Raw genomic sequence first — 21,200 nt, 5'->3', positions numbered from 1 at the left:
ATTAAAGCAGTAGTACACAGTATAGGTTAAAATGGCAATAAACTATTTTGAAAGTGGACACAGTACAAAAATCAACAGTTCCTGGGGAGGTAAGTTTTGTTAAGTTTCTCAGGTAAGTAAAGCACTTAAACAGCCAGTCTCCTGGGCATAGGCAGCCCACAGTTGGAGGTTCAAGGCAACCCCAAAGTCACCTCACCAGCAGCATAGGGCTGGTCAGGTGCAGAGGTCAAAGGAGGGCCCAAAACACATAGGCGCCTATGGAAAACAGGGGTGTTCCGGTCTGATGGCATGTAAGTACCTGCGTCCTCAGGGAGCAGACAAGAGGGGGGTTTGTAGAGCACTGGGGGAGACTCAAACAGGCACACAAAACACACCCTCAGCGGCACAGGGGCGGCCAGGTGCAGAGTGCTAAGTAGGCATCGGGTTTGCTATAGCAAGCAATGGAGGGACCCGGGGGTCACTTAGGCGATGCAGGCAGAGCACAGGGGGGGCTTCTTGGCCCAGCCACCGACTGGGCTAGGAAGAGGACTGTCTGCTGGTCACTCCTGCACTGGAGGTTGGTTCCTCTCGGTCCTGGGGGCTGCGGGTGCAGTGCTTGGTCCAGGCTTCGGGTTCCTTGTTAAAAAGATATGGATAGTGCACCACGGCACAAAGCCAGTAAAGTCCAGTAACACAACGTTGTCTTTTAAACATCTTAATTTTTTATTATTGCTTTTTCTTGAACAAACGAGCAATCAGCCAACGCGTTTTGTCCTACACAAAAGGACTCCTTCAGGGCTTATATTTGCATGGTCTTTAAATTGATTGTCTTTCCATATTATTGTAACGAAATGTCCAACCTATTATTACCCATAACGTAAGGGATCAGCCATGTCCATCCCAGTCGGCAAAGAAAGTACCGTTCAGTCACGGTCAGGGGGAGCCTCTGGATCCTCTCTGCAGGCGTCGCTGTTGGGGTGCAGGGGGGTCGACTCAGGTTACTCACGTCGTCGCAGTCGCCTGGGAGTCCTCTCTGCGGTGTTTGTTCTCTGGAGCTCGAGCTGGGGGCGTCGGGTTCAGAGTGAGAAGTCTCACGTTTCCGGCGGAAAGGGAGAGTTCTTTCAAAGTGGTTTCAAAGTTGCAGTTGGTGAACAGTGCCACTGTTCTCGCAAGTTTCTTGGTCCTTCAGGTTCAGGGCAGTCCTCTGCGTCCTCAGAGGTTGCCGGTCCCTGTCAGATGCGTCGCTGTGCAATGTTCTCTTAATCTGGAGACAGGCCGGTGGGGCTGGGGCCAAGTCAGTTGTCGTCTCCATCGTCTCTGCGGGGTTTTCAGGTCAGCAGTCCTTCTTCTTTGTGTAGGTTGCAGGAATGATTTCCTGGGTTCAGGGTCGCCCCTAAATACTGAACTTAGGAGTGTGTTTAGGTCTGGGAGCAGTAGCCAATGGCTACTGTCCTTGAGGGTGGCTACACCCTCCTTGTACCTTCTCCCTGAGGGGAGGGGGTCATATCCCTATTCCTATTGGGGGAATCCTCCAAAACCAAGATGGAGGATTTCCAAAGGCAGTGGTCACCTCAGCTCAGGCACCTTAGGGGCTGTCCTGATTGGTGGGTGACTCCTCCTTGTTTTTCTCATTATCCTCTCTTGCCTTACCGCCAAAAGTGGGGGCAGTGGCCGGAGGGGCGGGCATCTCTACTAGCTGGGATGCCCTGGGTGCTGTAGCAAAAGGTATGAGCCTTTGAGGCTCTCCGCCAGGTGTTACAGTTCCTGCAGGGGGAGGTGAGAAGCACCTCCACCCAGAGCAGGCTTTGTTTCTGGCCTCAGAAAGCACAAAGGCCCTCAACACATGGGTTGAGAAACTCGTCTCTCAGCAGCAGGCTGGCACAGGCCAGTCAGTCCTGCACTGAAGGATTGGGTAAAATACAGGGGGCATCTGCTAAGATGCCCTCTGTCTGCATTTTTGTAATAAATTCAACACTGACATCAGTGTGGGGGATTATTATTCTGAAAAGTTTAATACCAAACTTCCCAGTATTCAGTGTAGCCATTATGGAGCTGTGGAGTTCGTTTTTGACAAACTCCCAGACCATATACTTAATATGGCCACACTGTACTTACAGTGTCTAAGAATAGACTTAGACACTGTAGGGGCATATTGCTCATGCAGCTATGCCCTCATCTGTGTTAGAGTGCACCCTGCCTTAGGGCTGTAAGGCCTGGTAGAGGGGTGACTTACCTATGCCACAGGCAGTATTTTGTGTGCATGGCATCCTGAGGGGATGCCATGTCGACTTTGCCTTTTTCTCCCCACCAACCCACACAATCTGCAATCGCAGTGTGCATGTGTTAGGGGAGGGGTCCCTTAGGGTGGCACAACACATGCTGGAGCCCTTAGGGACCTTTTGGGCCCTTGGTACCACTGGTACTTTTTACAAGGGACTTATCTGGGTGCTAGAGGTTTGCCAATTGTGGAAACAATGGTACATTTTTTGTAAAAGAACACTGGTGCTGGGGCCTGTTTAGCAGGGTCCCAGCACACTTCACAGTCAAGTCAGCATCACTATGAGGCAAAAAGTGGGGGGTAACTGCGACAGGGGGGCATTTTCCTACAAAAGGGCATAGGTATAGCCCCATCCTGTCATTGCAAAGCTCCTCAATAATATGGACAGGGAGTAGGAAGTCGGCTATCTTAGCAAATCCTGGTTGAGAGGTAAGGGGCCCCAGGGTAAATTGTTCTGCAGCTACTTTTTCTGGGGTGCCTGGCCATCGCAGCTGCTGCAATGCTTGCCTTATCCCTCTGGCTTCCATTGTTTCTGCTCACCGGTATACCCAACGGACCAATCAAGAACATTGGTGAGTAACCCCATTTGGGAGTCCCAGAGGCAGCCAGGCTAGGAAATGGTGCGGCCTGTGGCGGTGTGCTCCTTCTGTTTCGATCCAGGATTAATCAACACATTCTTTGGGGCCTATGTGGAGTGCTACACCCTGGCACTACAGGGGTGCCTGCGATCTGACTGCTCATGCCACCTCAGGCGCCTGGCTGCGGTGGGGCTGGGGTGGGTCAGTGGTGATCCTGTGAGCTCCAGCAGTTAAGCAATTGTGACATCTACCTTAGCTGTCATCATGGCCAAAGATGTAGCTCCTTCTGGTGCTAGAGTGCTATGGAAAAATATGCACAGCCCAGAGCATCATCTTCTCGTTGTGGGGCCTGCGGACAGGATGGTCCAACTCTGTACAATGCCGCCCTCCTGGCAGCAATCACACAGTTGCAGGGCATGTTGCATGCTGAAATCAGAGCTGTGGGTACTGATGTGAAATTGTTTTGCCAGGACCTCAGGAGTATGGTCGAATGGGTTACAGAGGCAGAGGCCAAGGTGTCTGGGGTGGAGGACTCAGTTACTACCCTTCAACACAGTATGACTAAACTCACTGCTGTGACCAAGGAGCTGACAGAGTGGAAGACCCTGAGGGCAGGGTTTACCGTCATAACTTGCATTTCGTGGACTTCCCTGAGGGTCCCTTGATGGAACACTTTCTTGACCAATGGCTCTGCTTATTGATGCCTTTGGAGGTCTTATCTCCCTGTTTTGTTATTGAACGGGCCCACAGGGCATTGGTACGGCGCCCTCCACCCAGGGCCTGGTCACGTCCTGTCATTACAAAGATCCTCAATTATATGGACAGAGTGTAGGAAGTTGGCTATCTATGAAGTGTACCAAAGTACAGCTAGGCAAGGTGACCCTTATTGGCTTACAGGAGTTAAAATTAATAATCACAAATGCTTTCTTTTATGGTAGTGTGGCAAGCAGTTTAGGCTAATCAGAGGGTAGTGCTAAGTATTTGTTAAACACAGAATCAATACATGGGACACACACTCAAGAAGAAACTCAGGACCAATGTTTAGAAAAATATAGATACTCATTTATAGAATGTTTTAATACCAGAAAAACTTCAAAGAAGATAAGTACTGTTGTCCATTTATAAATTTATGCAAGTACCAGTTTTACTCAGAAGCGCTTTTACGCAGTAAAGGTTTGAAAGCACTTTTACTGCAAAGCCTTCTATGCAGTCGGATCTTGGGGGTTCCCTATAGATTGCAGGTTGCTAGGGGGGTAGGGTCACTACATACACCAGCAGTACAGTTTTACCTTCCCTAGGGCGTCTTTACGTAGTGGTGCTGTTCAAGTTGGGTGCCTTGTGCACTACATGGTTAGTGAAGGGGGGGGCACCTGGAAAAAGACTACAAAGGGATACATGGGGACAAGTCTGGAAGCTCCCAACGGGGGGCTTGGCCTTTGGGGGTTCTGGGAGCAGGGGAACTCTGTCTGTTGTTGTGGCCCCGGGCTGTGGAGCCTGGGTGCTGTGGGTTTTGGTCTTCAGGTGCTCCTGCATCACGACTCCCAGCGTCCTTAGGTGTACCTGCAAGAAGGGGACAAAACAGGGGAGCTGGACCACTTTCAGTTATGTTCTCTGTGTTGCTGATGTCCCTCGATGACTGGTGTTCAGTTTCAGCATGGGAGTCCGGTTTAGACTACGAACAAGTGTTTGTTGCTGTATGGGGTCCGGTACCCCGGGTATCGGTGCAAAATGGCTTGGTGGGTACTGGCGTCCTCTCACTTGGTGGGGAGACGGATCTCACCTTCTAGAGCATGATGACCACCTCCTGGGCTGCTGCTGTGTCAGTGGGCATGGTGGTCAGCAGAATGGTGAACCAGATGTTTCAGTTGGTGGCTGCAGGGAAGTGGCTCCTCCACTTCAAGGGAGAAGCTGACGGCTTGGTGAAGTGAGGCCTCCAAGACTTTTGGAGGATGCACAGCTGAAGGACAAGTCAGGTTGTCTCAATTATCAGGACAAGAGTAGGTAGGCAGGCAGGGTTTAGTGCCAAAGTCCACCAGCAGTCTGCAGTTCTCGCATCTTCTGCTCTTCTTGGTCCTTCTTCTGCTTTTGTCAGACAAATGTGTTCTTCTGGTGTCAGGGGGGGCACCTAAATACTCAATTTAGGGGTGTTTAGAAGAGTGTAGAGTAGTAGCCAATAGGCTACTTACCCTTGGGCAGGGCTTGAAAAATCCACTCAACCACTCGCACTGGCAAGTTTTATTTGATCAGGTCGAGGTATTTTTAATACTTACACGTCCCTTCTGGCGAGTTGACCTGAACAGGTGTTCTGTTCGGTCGAAAAGTGGAGGGGCAATAAAAGTTGCCTTTAAATCTTGTTCTTATGTCACATTTGCTCTGATTTCACAGACAGAGGTTAAAAGTCAGTTTTTCTTTCAATTAATTTTCCTACTGACTGCAGAGTTCCAGGACTTTGTAAGGTGAACTGTGTGACCTGCTGCTTAGATTGTAAAATAAAAGGATATAGGGTGTCAGGTTTTTCCTAACACACAACATTTAAATGACTAAGTCAACTGTGCAAACATTTCAAAATATATTTCAGTAGTTGAGAGATCCCTTTTTTACATTTCTGTGTGACCCAAAAATATTTTAATAGAATGAAAAGTAATCAGAATACTTTATGTTGTGTTGATGTGCAAAATATATGTTTTCTGAAACCCAATTTACAAAGATTGTTAATACACTAGATAGTTTTATCAGTAAAGCTAAAAGTTGGTGGACAGGTGTAGGATTCTGGCCTGGCGTGTAGTGGGTACCAAGGGGTACCAATACTCTGTACCAGGTCCAGTTATCTCTTATTAATGTAGAAGAGGTGTTTCTAGCAGCTTAGGCTGATAGAAGGAAGCTATAGCAGAGCAGCTTAGGCTGAACTAGGAGACATGCAAAGCTCCTACTATACCACTGGTGTCATATGCACAATATCATAAGAAAACACAATATACAGATATACTAAAAATAAAGGTACTTTATTTTTATGACAATATGCCAAAAGTATCTCACTGAGTACCCTCAGTATGAGGATGCCAAATATACACAAGATATATGTACACAATACCAAAAATATGCAGTAAATGCAAAAGGAAGTAATGCAAGCAGGGTAAAGTTACAAAAGATTGCAATAGGGGCACATAGGTATAGGGGCAACACAAACCATATACTCCAAAAGTGGAATGCGAACCACGAATGGACCCCAAACCTATGAGAGCTTGTAGAGGGTCGCTGGGACTGCAAGAAAACAGTGAGGGATAGAAAAATAGCCCACCCCAAGACCCTGTAAGGTAGGTGTAAAGTGCACCTACAACCCCCAGAGAGCATAGAAGTTGTGATAGGGAGATTCTGCAAGGAAAACCAACACCAGCAAAGCAACAACAGTGGATTTCCGGACCTAAGTACCTGTGAAACAAGGGGACCAAGTCCAAGAGTCGCGACAGTGTCGAGAGTGGGCAGATGCCCAGGAAATGCCAGCTGAGGGTGCAAAGGAGCTGCCACCGGATGGAAGAAGCTTGGTGTTTTGCAAGAACGAAGAGGAGTAGGAACTTCCCCTTTGGAGGATGGATGTCCCACGTCGTGAAGAAGCTTGCAGAGGTGTTGCTAGCTGCAAGGGTCGCGGTTAGGGTTTTTGGATGCTGGTGTGGCCCAGGAGGGACCAGGATGTCGCCACGTAGATGAGGAGACAGAGGGGGCACCCAGCAAGTCAGGGAGCCCTCACAGAAGCAGGCAGCACCCGCAGAAGTACCGGAACAGGCACTTAGAAGAGGAGTGAACCGGAGTCCACCCGAAGTCAGAGAAGGGAGTCCCACGACGCCGGAGGACAAGGCAGAAGGTTGTGCACTGCAAGTTAGAGTGTCGGGGACCCAGGCTTGGCTGTGCACAAAGGAAATCCTGGAAGAGTGCACAGGAGCTGGAGCAGCTGCAAATCATGCGGTACCCAGCAATGTGGTCTAGCGTGGGGAGGCAAGGACTTACCTCCACCAAACTTGGACTGAAGAGTCACTGGACTGTGGGAGTCACTTGGACAGAGTTGCTGAGTTCCAGGGACCACGCTCGTCGTGCTGAGAGGGGACCCAGAGGACCGGTGATGCAGTCTTTTGTTGCCTGCGGTTGCAGGGGGAAGATTCCCTCGACCCACGGGAGATTCCTTCAGAGCTCCTGGTGCAGAAAGGAGGCAGGCTACCCCCAGAGCATGCACCACCAGGAAACAGTCGAGAAAGCCGGCAGGATGAAGCGATACAAGGTTGCAGTAGTCGTCTTTGCTACTTTGTTGTGGTTTTGCAGGAGTCATGAGCAGTCAGCGGTCGATCCTTTGGCAGAAGGTGAAGAGGGAGATGCAGAGGAGCTCTGGTGAGCTCTTGCATTCGGTATCCGAAGAATTCCCCAAAGCAGAGACCCTAAATAGCCAGAAAAGGAGGTTTGGCTACCTAGGAAGGAGCATAGGCTAGTAAGAAAGGTAAGAGCCTATCAGAAGGAGTCTCTGATGTCACCTGCTGGCCCTGGCCACTCAGAGCAGTCCAGTGTGCCAGCACACCTCTGAATCCAAGATGGCAGAGGTTTGGGGCACGCTGGAGGAGCTCTGGGCACCTCCCCTGGGAGGTGCAGGTCAGGGGAGTGGTCACTCCCCTTTCCTTTGTCCAGTTTCGTGCCAGAGCAGGGCTGGGGATCCCTGAACCGGTGTAGACTGGCTTATGCAGAGATGGGCACCATCTGTGCCCATCAAAGCATTTCCAGAGGCTGGGGGAGGCTACTCCTCCCCAGCCCTGACACCTCCTCTCTGAGGAAGTCAGGTGTTCTGCCTTCCTGGGCCAGGCCTGGCTGGACCCCAGGAGGGCAGAAACCTGTCTGAGGGGTTGGCAGCAGCATCAGCTGCAGTGAAACCCCCGGAAAGGCAGTTTGGCAGTACCCGGGTTCTGTGCTAGAGACCCGGGGGATCATTCCATGATCTTAGACATGTTACATGGCCATGTTCGGAGTTACCATTGTGACGCTGTACATAGGTAGTGACCTATGTACAGTGCACGCATGTAATGGTGTCCCCGCACTCACAAAGTCTGGGGAATTTGCCCTGAACGATGTGGGGGCACCTTGGCTAGTGCCAGGGTGCCCACACACTAAGTAACTTAGCACCCAACCATCACCAGGTGAAGGTTAGACATATAGGTGACTTATAAGTTACTTAAGTGCAGTGGTAAATGACTGTGAAATAACGTGGACGTTATTTCACTCAGGCTGCACTGGCAGGCCTGTGTAAGAATTGTCAGATCTCCCTATGGGTGGCAAAAGAAATGCTGCAGCCCATAGGGATCTCCTGGAACCCCAATAACCTCGGTACCTCAGTACCATATACTAGGGAATTATAAGGGTGTTCCAGTGTGCCAATGTGAATTGGTGAAATTGGTCACTAGCCTGTTAGTGACAATTTGGAAAGCAGAGAGAGCATAACCACTGAGGTTCTGGTTAGCAGAGCCTCAGTGAGACAGTTAGTCATCACACAGGGAACACATAAAGGGCACACTTATAAGCACTGGGGCCCTGGCTGGCAGGGTCCCAGTGACACATACACTAAAACAACATATATACAGTGAAATATGGGGTTAACATGCAAGGCAAGATGGTACTTTCCTACACAACCCCACCCCCCCCCCCCCCCCCCCCCCCCCCAAAACGAAGGACAATAAGACTGGCCATGACCTGATGAGTCTTCATTGTCTAAGTGGAAATATCTGGAGAGTCCATCTGCATTGGAGTGGGTACTCCCAGGTCTATGTTCCACTGTATAGTCCAATCCCTGTAGAGATATGGACCACCTCAACAATTTAGGGTTTTCACCTTTCATTTGTTTTAGCCAAAGTAGAGGTTTGTGGTCTATCTGTCTTGTCTGTTTGGCACAAGTGAGTGCCAAACAGGTATGGCCTCAACTTCTTCAGTGCCCATTCCACGGCAAAGGCCTCCCTCTCTATGGCAGACCAATGCTTTTCTCTAGGGGCCAACCTCCTGCTGATAAAAGCAACAGGTTGATCCTGGCCCTCAGAATTGAGTTGTGATAAGACTGCCCCTACCCCTAATTCAGATGCATCAGTTTGAACAATGAATTTCTTGGAGTAACATGGGCTTTTTAGGACAGGTGCAGTGCACATGGCCTGTTTGAGCTCCTCAAAAGCTTTCTGACAGCTAGCTGTCCACAATACCTTTTTAGGCATCTTCTTGCTAGTGAGATCATTAAGTGGGGCTGCAATGGAGCCATAGTTTTTAATGAATCTCCTGTAATACCCAGTGAGGCCTAGGAAGGCTCTCACCTGGGTCTGAGTTGTAGGGGGAACCCAATCCATGATTGTCTGGATTTTCCCCTGAAGTGGTGCAATCTGTTCTCCACCTACCAGGTGTCCCAGATAAACCACTTTCCCCTGCCCTATCTGGCACTTTGAAGCCTTGATAGTGAGGCCTGCCTTTTGCAGGGCCTCCAAAACGTTCCACAGGTGGACCAGGTGATCATCCCAGGTGGAGCTAAAGACAGCTATATCGTCCAGATATGCTGCACTAAAAGCCTCCAACCCTTGCAGGACTGTATTCACCAACGTCTGAAAAGTGGCAGGTGCATTTTTCAAACCAAAGGGCATTACTGTGAATTGGTAGTGCCCTCCAATAGTCGAAAATGCAGTTTTTGATTTAGCATCCTCTGATAACTTGATTTGACAATACCCTGCAGTCACATCAAAGGTGCTTAGATACTTGGCAGATGCCAGTGTATCTATGAGCTCATCTGCCCTGGGTATAGGGTGAGCATCAGTTTTTGTTACCTGGTTGAGACCTCTGTAGTCTACACAAAACCTCATCTCCCTTTTTCCATCTTTTGAGTGAGGCTTTGGTACAAGCACCACAGGAGAGGCCCATGGGCTTTCAGAATGTTCAACCACTCCTAATTCAAGCATTTTCTGAACTTCTTGCTTTATGCAGTCCCTGACATGGTCAGGCTGCCTATAAATTTTACTTTTGACAGGCATGCTGTCTCCAGTATCAATTGTGTGTTCACACCAAGATGTGGTGCCTGGCACAGTTGAAAAGAGTTCAGAAAACTGACCTAGTAGATTTATGCAGTTGTCTTTCTGCTCAGCAGTAAGACAGTCTGCCAAAACTACACCTTCCACTAGAGCATCCTCTTCTGTGGAAGAGAAGAGATCAGGTAGAGGGTCACTCTCTTCTTCCTGTCCTTCATCTGTTGCCATGAGCAGGGTGAGATCAGCCCTGTCATAGTAGGGTTTTAGGCGGTTGACATGGAGCACCCTAAGGGGACTCCTGGCAGTGCCCAGGTCAACCAAGTAGGTGACCTCGCCCTTCTTTTCAACAATGAGATGGGGTCCACTCCATTTGTCTTGGGGTGCCCTTGGGGCCACAGGCTCCAATACCCACACCTTCTGTCCTGGTTGATACTGAATCAGAACAGCCTTCTGGTCATGCCATTGCTTTTGGAGCTCTTGGCTGGCCTGAAGGTTTTTACTGGCATTTTTCATGTACTCCGCCATTCTGGATCTTAGGCCAAGTACATAGTCCACTATATCTTGCTTAGGAGCTTTTAAAGGTTGTTCCCAACCCTCCTTCACAAGTGTTAGAGGACCTCTTACAGGGTGCCCAAATAGGAGTTAAAAGGGGCTGAAGCCCACTCCTTTCTGGAGTACCTCCCTGTAAGCAAAGAGGAGGCAAGGTAACAGGACATCCCATCTCCTCCTGAGTTTTTCAGGGAGTCCCATTATCATTCCTTTGAGAGTTTTATTAAACATCTCTACCAGTCCATTAGTCTGTGGATGATAAGGCGTGGTGAATTTGTATGTTACACCACATTCCTTCCACATGGCCTTCAAGGATGCAGACATAAAGTTGCTACCCCTGTCTGATACAACCTCTTTTGGAAAACCCACCCTGGAAAATATTCCCAGGAGGGCTTTTGCCACTGCATGTGCTGTAGTGGTCCTTAGAGGAATAGCTTCAGGATATCTTGTGGCATGGTCCTCTACCACCAAGATAAACCTATTGCCTGAAACAGTATGAGGGTCAAGGGGACCAACTATGTCAACCCCTACCCTTTCAAAGGGAACCCCAACCACAGGTAGTGGAATAAGGGGAGCCTTTGGGGTGCCACCAGTCTTGCCACTGGCTTGGCAGGTCACGCAAGACTTACAAAAATCTTTAGTGTCCTCTAACATCCTAGGCCAGTGAAACAGGGGGACACGCCTTTCCCATGTTTTAATCTGACCCAAATGTCCAGCCAAAGGAATGTGATGTGCCAGAGTTAGGAGGAACTCTCTGTACTGTAGGGGAATGACCAATTTCCTGGCTGCTCCAGGTTTTGGGACCCTTGCCTCTGTGTACAAGAGGTTGTCCTCCCAGTAAACTCTATGTGAGTCACTGACATCCCCATTTCGCTGTTTGACAGCTTGCTGTCTGAGACCCTCTAATGTGGGACAGGATTGCTGTGCCACACTCAGCTCCTCCCTGGCAGGCCCCCTTCCACCCAAAAGCTCAGCAGTGTCTGCTGCAAGCTCCTCTGGTGAAGGTTCTGCACTGGGTGGAAATTCTTCTTCCTCAGAAGTTGAATTATCTGTAGAGGGAGGGATAGTGGGTAGGGATTTACCCTTGCTACCCCTGGCTTTAGGGAGCACTTGGTCCATTGTTCCAGGATCCAAGTCACCCTGTCCTTTTTGCTTTTTGGCCTGAGCCCTTGTCAAAGCAAAAATATGCCCAGGAATGCCCAGCATTGCTGCATGAGCCTCCAACTCCACTTCTGCCCAATCTGATGTCTCTAAATCATTTCCTAGTAGACAGTCTATAGGTAAATCTGAAGCAACCACAACTTTCTTTGGACCAGTCACCCCCCCTCCCCCCAGTTGAGATTCACAACAGCCATGGGGTGGCTAAGAGTGTTGTTATGAGCGTCTGTCACTTGGTACTGGTGACCAAGTAGGTGTTGTTCAGGGTGTACCAGTTTTTCTATTACCATGGTAACACTGGCACCTGTGTCCCTGTAGGCCTGAACCTCAACACCATTGATTAGGGGAAGTTGCTTGTACTTATCCATATTAAGGGGACAAGCAACCAAGGTGGCCAAATCAATGGCACCTTCAGAGACTAGCACAGCCTCTGTGGTCTCCCTAACAAGATCAACCCCAACTAAATTACCAAAAGTGAGCTCAGCTACTCCCTTGGATTGGCTATTAGTAGGTTTGCTCCCACCACCACTGCTATTACTAGGGGCACTAGAGGTTGCAGTAGGGGTTGTGGTAGTGGGAGGTTTGGTGTTTTTCTTTGGACAACTGGCATCAGTTGTCCAATGGCCTTTTTCTTTACATAAATAACAACAAGGCTTTTTTACTTGATTAGAAGAGGATTTGGACCCACCACCCCCACCAGAGTGTTTTTGTGGGCCTGATGAAGACTCATTTTTAGATTTGTCCCCACCCTTGTCGGAAGACTTACCATCCTTCTTCTTGCCATCCTTGTCACCCCATGTATGAACTTTTCTGTTCACTATTGTTCTGACCCATTTGTCTGCCTTATTTCCCAATTCTTGGGGAGAAGTCAGATCTGAGTCCACTAGATATTGGTGTAACAAGGCAGACACACAGTTATTTAGAACATGCTCTCTCAGAATAGGATTATACAGGCTTTCATAGTCAGAAACTTTACTGCCATGTAACCACCCCTCCAAGGCCTTCACTGAACAGTCAACAAAGTCTATCCAGTCTTGTGAGGGCTCTTTTCTGGTGTCTCTGAACTTAATCCTGTATTGTTCAGTAGTTAAGCCAAATCCATCCAAGAGTGCATCCTTCAAAACTGCAAAATTATTGGCATCACTTTCTCTCACAGGAGCCTATCCCTACCTTTTCCATTGAAAGATAGCCATAGAATAGCAGCCCACTGCCTTTGAGGGACCCCCTGTACCACACAGGCCCTCTCAAGTGCAGCAAACCACTTGTTTATGTCATCCCCCTCCTTGTAAGGGGGAACTATCTTGTGCAGATTCCTGGAATCATGCTCTCTCACAGGATTGCTATCAGGAATACTGCTGCTGCCACCATGGGGTCCAAACCCCAACCTCTGTCTCTCCTTCTCCAGATCTAGGGATTCCCTGTCTAGAGCCAGCTGTTGCTGTTTAAGCTTCAGTCTGGTCTCTTCCACTCTCAACTTGTTGAGTTCCCTTTCTAACATTTTGTCTTCAGGGTGGGTGGGTTGGGAATGCCTGGACACAGAAGATATATTGGATTCAACAGTGGGAGACCTGCCCCTAATGGCTTGCACCCTAACAACCTGGCCTTCAGGAACAAAAACACCCCTACTGTGATGGGAGCTTCTATTACTACCAGCATTGCTATGTGGTCTGCTAATGGGCAGATTAGGAAGAGAACCCTGTACACCTCCCTCAAGGGGCTCCCCTGAGTCAGAGTATGAGCTATCTACTAACTTCTCAGATGAAGTGCCACCTAGGGACTTATCATTCTCAATGAGCATGTTATACAGAAATTCTCTAGAAGGGTTCTTTCCTACCACTAAACCTCTATCAATGCAGAGACTCCTTAGGCTCTTGAAGTTTAAATTGTCATAAGTTGTATTGACTAATTTAAGAGCAGTACCTACATCAGACATGATAGAAGAAGGTTTAGGTACAGGGAGAGGAGAGAAAAAGTTTCAGGACTTTTTAAAGAACAGGAAAAAAAACTTTTTCAAACTTTTTGAAACTTTTAGAAAGTTTAGGAGTACTTTTCAGCACTTAGCAGAAAGTGTAAGAGAAGAAAAGCAAAACCTTTTGGTTAGGTGTACATACACCGAACTTGTTTTGTATATTTTTCTCTTATGAAAAGTACAAAATGACAAAGTGGTAAGTAGTTACCAGTACTTATCCCACCGCTGCACAACCAATGTAGAGGCTGGCCTGGCTTGTAGTGGGTACCAAGGGGTACTTATACTCTGTACCAGGTCCAGTTATCCCTTATTAGTGTAGAAGAGGTGTTTCTAGCAGCTTAGGATGATAGAAGGTAGCTATAGCAGAGCAGCTTAGGCTGAACTAGGAGACATGCAAAGCTCCTAGTATACTACTGGTGTCATATGCACAATATCGTAAGAAAACACAATACACAGATATACTAAAAAAAAAGGTACTTTATTTTTATGACAATATGCCAAAAGTATCTCAGTGAGTACCCTCAGTATTAGGATGCCAAATATACACAAGATATATGTACACAATACCAAAAATATGCAGTAATAGCAAAAGGAAGTAATGCAAGCAGTGTAAAGTTACAATAGATTGCAATAGGAGCACATAGGTATAGGGGCAACACAAACCATATACTCCAAAAGTGGAATGCGACCCACGAATGGACCCCAAACCTATGTGAGCTTGTAGAGGGTCGCTGGGACTGCAAGAAAACAGTGAGGGTTTGAAAAATAGCCCACCCAAAGACCTTGTAAGGCAGGTGTAAAGTGCACCTACAACCCCCAGAGAGCACAGAAGTCGTGATAGCGGGATTCTGCAAGGAAAACCAATACCAGCAAAGCAAAAACAGTGGATTTCCGGACCTGAGTACCTGTGAAACAAGGGGACCAACTCCAAGAGTTGCAACAGTGTCGAGAGTGGGCAGATGCCCAGGAAATGCCAGCTGAGGGTGCAAAGGAGCTGCCACTGGATGGAAGAAGCTTGGTGTTTTGCAAGAACGAAGAGGACTAGGAACTTCCCCTTTGGAGGATGGATGTCCCACGTCGTGAAGAAGCTTGCAGAGGTGTTCCAATGCAGAAAGACCACAAACAAGCCTTGCTAGCTGTAAGGGTCGCAGTTAGGGTTTTTGGATGCTGCTGTGGCCCAGGAGGGACCAGGATGTCGCTACTTGAATGAGGAGACAGAGGGGGCGCCCAGCAAGTCAGGGAGCCCTCACAGAAGCAGGCAGCACCCGCAGAAGTACCGGAGCAGGCACTTAGAAGAGGAGTGAACCGGAGTCCACCCGAAGTCAGAGAAGGGAGTCCCACGACGCCGGAGGACAACTCAGAAGGTTGTGCACTGCAGGTTAGAGTGTCGGGGACCCAGGCTTGGCTGTGCACAAAGGAAATCCTGGAAGAGTGCACAGGAGCCGGAGCAGCTGCAAATCACGCGTTACCCAGCAATGCAGTCTAGCGTAGGGAGGCAAGGACTTACCTCCACCAAACTTGGACTGAAGAGTCACTGGACTGTGGGAGTCACTTGGACAGAGTTGCTGAGTTCCAGGGACCACGCTCGTCGTGCTGAGAGGGGACCCAGAGGACCGGTGATGCAGTCTTTTGTTGCCTGCGGTTGCAGGGGGAAGATTCCGTCGACCCACGGGAGATTTCTTCAGAGATCCTAGTGCAAAAAGGAGGCAGGCTACCCCCAGAGCATGCACCACCAGGAAACAGTCGAGAAAGCCGGCAGGATGAAGCGATACAAGGTTGCAGTAGTCGTCTTTGCTACTTTGTTGCGGTTTTGCAGGCGTCCTGAGTAGTCAGCAGTCGATCCTTTGGCAGAAAGTGAAGAGGGAGATGCAGAGGAACTCTGGTGAGCTCTTGCATTCGGTATCTGAAGAATTCCCCAAAGCAGAGACCCTAAATAGCCAGAAAAGGAGGTTTGGCTACCTAGGAAGGAGGATAGGCTAGTAAGAAAGGTAAGAGCCTATTAGAAGGAGTCTCTGACGTCACCTGCTGGCCCTGGCCACTCAGAGCAGTCCAGTGTGCCAGCACACCTCTGAATCCAAGATGGGAGAGGTCTGGGGCACGCTGGAGGAGCTCTGGGCACCTCCCCTGGGAGGTGCAGGTCAGGGGAGTGGTCACTACCCTTTCCTTTGTCCAGTTTCGCGCCAGAGCAGGGCCGGGGGATCCCTGAACCGGTGTAGAATGGCTTATGCAGAGATGGGCACCATCTGTGCCCATCAAAGCATTTCCAGATGCTGGGGGAGGCTACTCCTCCCCAGCCCTGACACCTATTTCCAAAGGGAGAGGGTGTAACACCCTCTCTCTGAGGAAGTCCTTTCTTCTGCCTTCCTGGGCCAGGCCTGGCTGGACCCCAGGAGGGCAGAATTCTGTCTGAGGGGTTGGCAGCAGCTGCAGTGAAACCCCTGGAAAGGCAGTTTGGCAGTACCCGGGTTCTGTGCTAGAGACCCAGGGGATCATGGAATTGTCTACCCAATGCCAGAATGGCATTGGGGTGACAATTCCATGATCTTAGACAGGTTACATGGCCATGTTCGGAGTTACCATTGTGACGCTGTACATAGGTAGTGACCTATGTTCAGTGCACGCGTGTAATGGTGTCCCGGCACTCACAAGGTCCGGGAAATTTGCCCTGAACGATGTGGGGGCACCTTGGCTAGTGCCAAGGTGCCCACACACTAAGTAACTTTGCACCCAACCTTCACCAGGTGAAGGTTAAACATATAGGTGACTTATAAGTTACTTAAGTGCAGTGGTAAATGGCTGTGAAATAATGTGGACGTTATTTCACTCAGGCTGCACTGGCAGGCCTGTGTAAGAATTGTCAGATCTCCCTATGGGTGGCGAAAAGCAATGCTGCAGCCCATAGGGATCTCCATGAGTACCATATACTAGGGAATTATAAGGGTGTTCCAGTATGCCAATATGAATTGGTGAAATTGGTCACTAGCCTGTTAGTGACAATTTGGAAAGCAGAGAGAGCATAACCACTGAGGTTCTGGTTAGCAGAGCCTCAGTGAGACAGTTAGTCATCACACAGGGAACACATACAGGGCACACTTATGAGCACTGGGGCCCTGCCTGGCAGGGTCCCAGTGACACATACACTAAAACAACATGTATACAGTGAAATATGGGGGTAACATTCCAGGCAAGATGGTACTTTCCTACAAGAGGTTTTTAGACATTTCTTGGAAAGTTACTGTGTGTAGATGACAATATGTTACCACATCATGGTTTAGTAATATATTTATTAAAATTGAGTTTTTAAACAAATTGAGAAATACTGCTGCCCTGATGACAATGCTGTTAGTAAACTAAAAGTAGTCCTAGGTGATGTGGGATAGACGTCATGGGTATGTGGGCTAGATTCTTGTGATACATGCAGCAAATTTTAGTCTACTTAATCAAACAAAAGAGGATTTTTTGTACCGCATGTAGGAAGGTGGCTCTGTGTATACTATTTCAAAGTAAGAAATAGTGTGCACAGAGTCCAAGGGTTCCCCTTAGAGGTAAGATAGTGGCAAAAGTAGATAATTCTAATGCTCTATTTTATGGTAGTGTGTTCGAGCAGTAGGCTTATCAGAGGGTACTGTTAAGCATTTGTTGTACACACACAGGCAATAAATGAGGAACACACACTCAAAGACTTACTCAAGGCCAATAGGTTTTTATATTGAAAAATATCTTTTCTTAGTTTATTTTAAGGACCACAGGTTCAAGATTTACAAGTAATACTTTAAATGTAAGGTCTTTCACTTAGATACTTTAGGAACTTTGAATAAAAGCAATATCATATACAGTCTTTGTAAAAATGGCAATAAGCTATTTTAAAACTGGACACAGTGCAAAAATCAACAGTTCCTGGGGGAGGTAAGTAAAAGTTAGGTTTGCAGGTAAGTAAGACACTTACAAGTCTCAAAATCGGGGCCAAGGTAGCCTACCGTTGGGGGTTCAAGGCAACACCAAAGTTACCACACCAGCAGCTCAGGGCTAGTCAGGTGCAGAGGTCAAAGAGGTGCCCAAAGCACATAGGCTCCAATGGAGAACAGGGGTGCCCCGGTTCCAGTCTGCCAGCAGGTAAGTACCCGCATCCTGGGGGGGCAGACCAGGGGGGTTTTGTAGGGCACCGGGGGGGACACAAGCAGGCACAGAAAGTGCACCGTCCGCGGCACAGAAGCGACCGGGTGCAGTGTGCAAACAGGCATCGGGTTTTAGATAGAAAGTAATGGAGGGACCTGGGGGTCACTTCAACGATGCAGGCAGGCACAGGGGTAGCCACCACCTGGGCTAGGCAGAGGGTCGCCTGGGGGTCTCTCCTGCACTGGAGTTCGGTTCCTTCAGGTCCTGGGGGCTGCGGGTGCAGTGTTGGTTCCAGGCGTCGGGTCCCTTGTTACAGGCAGTCAGGGGGAGCCTCTGGATTCTCTCTGCAGGTGTCGCTGTGGGGGCTAAGGAGGGTTGTCTCTAGTTACTCACGGGCTCGCAGTTGCTGGGGAGTCCTCCCTCAGGTGTTGGTTTTCTGCAGGTCGAGCCGGGGGCGTCTGGTGCAGAGTGGAAAGTCTCATGCTTCCAGCGGGAAACGTGAAGTCTTTAAAGTTGCTTCTTTGTTGTAAAGAAGTTGCAGGATTTTTAACAGAGCCGCTGTGCTCTGCTAGACATTGTTTCTCTAAAAGTTGGGATTACTTTTTAAGAATCTAAAAACTACTTCTAGAACTTAAATCCAAACTTTGACAAACTTTTAAACTCTAAAAGAAATGCTCATCGGAGACAGCTATAATGTCATCCAGTATGTCAATACAAATGGCGTCCAAGAAGGATTCCAGAAACAACATAACCCTTAAAGCCGCGATGAGCAAATCGAATGAGCAAACATGATCCAAAGTCTCAGCGTCTACTGAGAAAGTACCTTCCGGTGCAAGCCCATAGTTGTAGAGCCAGACGGAAACATCATAGGAGCTTTAGCTTCTGTATCCAAGTTGGATGGCTCATACCAGACATTGTGGAGCAACCATGGTCTCATAGGACACCTTCAAAAATGAACTCTCAATGGGAAGATCACAAGATCGATGGTAGTAGATAATACCAACTACTGTAAAAGACACATATGCAGTGCATACTCGAAAGGGCGCCAAAGATGGTGGAACACAAGCTGTACACAGCAGAACCAAACCGGTCGAAATGACAAAGACCAGTTGTTGTTTAGTTTCTCCAATAAACATGCTCCAAAGAACTGTAGAATGCGTTCAAGATATAGCTGGTCGTTTGGTAACTTCACCACCATTTGGCTTTGAAATGAGACATCCATTGTGGAGCAAAAATAGCAAAAGCAAAATACCGCCTATACAACCCCTATGCCTCCAAAAATACTCTGGAATAGTTAATGGGTCAATGATGGTATCACTCTAAATCCTGTCTGGAAGGTGCTGGCAAAAGCAGACCGGATTGCCTGTTGGAAGTATTAATAATGCGACTCACAAGTTCACCAAAGTGTCTTGGAAAGTTAGGCCCTCATTATGACATTGGTGGTAAAAACAAAATACCACCAAGTTGACTGCTGCCAACATACTGCAGCGGAGGTGAACATCCATCCGCCAGATTATTACACACACACACAAAACCAACAGAAAACAGCCACAACCACAAATCCGCCAGACCCACTGAACGTGATAAACTGTTGGTACCACCACCCATACTGTTACACCACCAAAACAACGCCTCCAAATAATGACCCACCAATCACCACAGCAGACATTCAACGGCGGAAAAACATTGGCGGTGTACAACACTGCGGTGGATATGGCCACTCAAAATCAAAACAAGTCAACATTGGCCAGAACCAGAAACCCACATCTGATGCAAAGACTCACCCCACACACCCACCAACAGCACTATAAAACACCCACCCACATCACCCACAATCCTTTGCAAACACGAGAAGACCGCTACACTCTGCCACGCCAATCCCAGAGACAACTTCACAAACATATCACAGCTACCCATTCATCCATCACACACCACACACCCCACCACTTCACACATCACCCTCTGCACAACACACTCCACACAACACACATGTCCCCACAAAGGCACCCCTGTTTCTCTGATGAGGAGTTGCAGGTCATGGTGGAGGAAATAGTCAGGGTAGAGCCACAGCTGTTTGGAGCACAGGTAGAGCAGATCTCCATTGCCAGGAAGATGGAGCTATAGGGGAGAATCGTGGACAGGGTGAACGCCGTGGGTCTACATCCACGCACAAGGGACAACATAAGGAAGAGGTCGAACGACTTACGGGGAAAGGTGTGTTCCATCGCAGCAAGGCACCAGCTCGCCATCAGGAGAATTGGTGGTGGACCCCAACCTGCCCTCCAATAGCTGACAGCATGGGAGGAGCAAGTCTTGGCAATACTGCATCCTGAGGGACTCACTGGACTAGCCGGAGGACTGGACACTGGTGAGTCAACATTTACTACCTATCACTCCCCATAACTGCATGCCACCACGACCCCTCAACCTGATACCCATCACCCCACTCCATCCCACACAGTGCACCACCCTAATTACCAAACCTAAATGCCTAGCCCTGCATGCCATTCCTACTGCGTGCACATCCCTTCCAGCTCTGCATGCACACCCACCACCAGTGCATTCACAGCATGTAGAACTACCAATCCCACAATCCATCACTATACACAGCCAAAGTTGGGAGGGCAATAACATTGGTAAAGCTAGTAATGCGGAATATGTCACAGACATGTAGCATAATACATCACTAACATCCCCACAGGTGCCCCAGCCAATGTCAGCGTTGAAGAGGTGCCACGGCTACCCAGTCTGCCACCAGAAGATGCCCCTAGTGGTGACAGCAATTCAGGAGCTCTGGATCTGGGTGAACTCCCTGGCCCATCTGGGACCACAGGTCAGTCAGCTAGCCCATCCCACTGCCAGTCCACCACAGAGCCCCCCCCACTCAGAATATAGTAGCATAGCAGCCAACCAACTCCCCCACACCTCTGTCCCCAGGACACATCAATCAGTAGTGTGCCCACCTGTACAGGGACCCGAGTCCATACCACACAGGCAAGACAATGAGGGCTCTTATATCAGTGGGAGTGGGCACACCGTTCAGGGGACCGAGGCACAGGGGGCCAGGGACACTCGGAGGAGAGCTGTGTGCCAGGGGGAGGACAGGCCCAAGGAACCCTTTGCCTAGGAGGCACTCACAAATGTCCTGGGGGCATACAAACAATCCCAGGACAGGATGGGTCAGGTGATCAACATCATGCAGGAGTACTAGCGTCTGCAGGGGGTACACTACCAGGAGGGCATGCAGCAGTTGCTGGGTCTAAATGCCAAAATGGCCTCCATTGTAGGGGTGCTGGGTGACATGGCCAGAGGACAGAGCACACCAGCAGGCCACTTCCACTAGCCACTCCACCCAGCAGCCCTCAACATCTGCTACAGCTAGTGGACAGGAGGCCATGTCACAGGACCCACTGGCCACTAGCACCCCTCTCCCTGCAGAAGGTGAACAACCCCTCAAACATTTCCTGCAAACCAGACAGACACCAGAGAATGTTGCCAGGACCAAGACCACCGCCAGAAAATAAGCCCCTCCTGAATGTCCCCCTTAT

The sequence above is a fragment of the Pleurodeles waltl genome, chromosome 6, assembly GCF_031143425.1.
Source record: "Pleurodeles waltl isolate 20211129_DDA chromosome 6, aPleWal1.hap1.20221129, whole genome shotgun sequence".
In the NCBI taxonomy this organism is placed as follows: Eukaryota; Metazoa; Chordata; class Amphibia; order Caudata; family Salamandridae; genus Pleurodeles; species Pleurodeles waltl.
The sequence above is the reverse complement of the archived record's forward strand: the minus strand, read 5'-3'. Positions refer to the sequence as shown.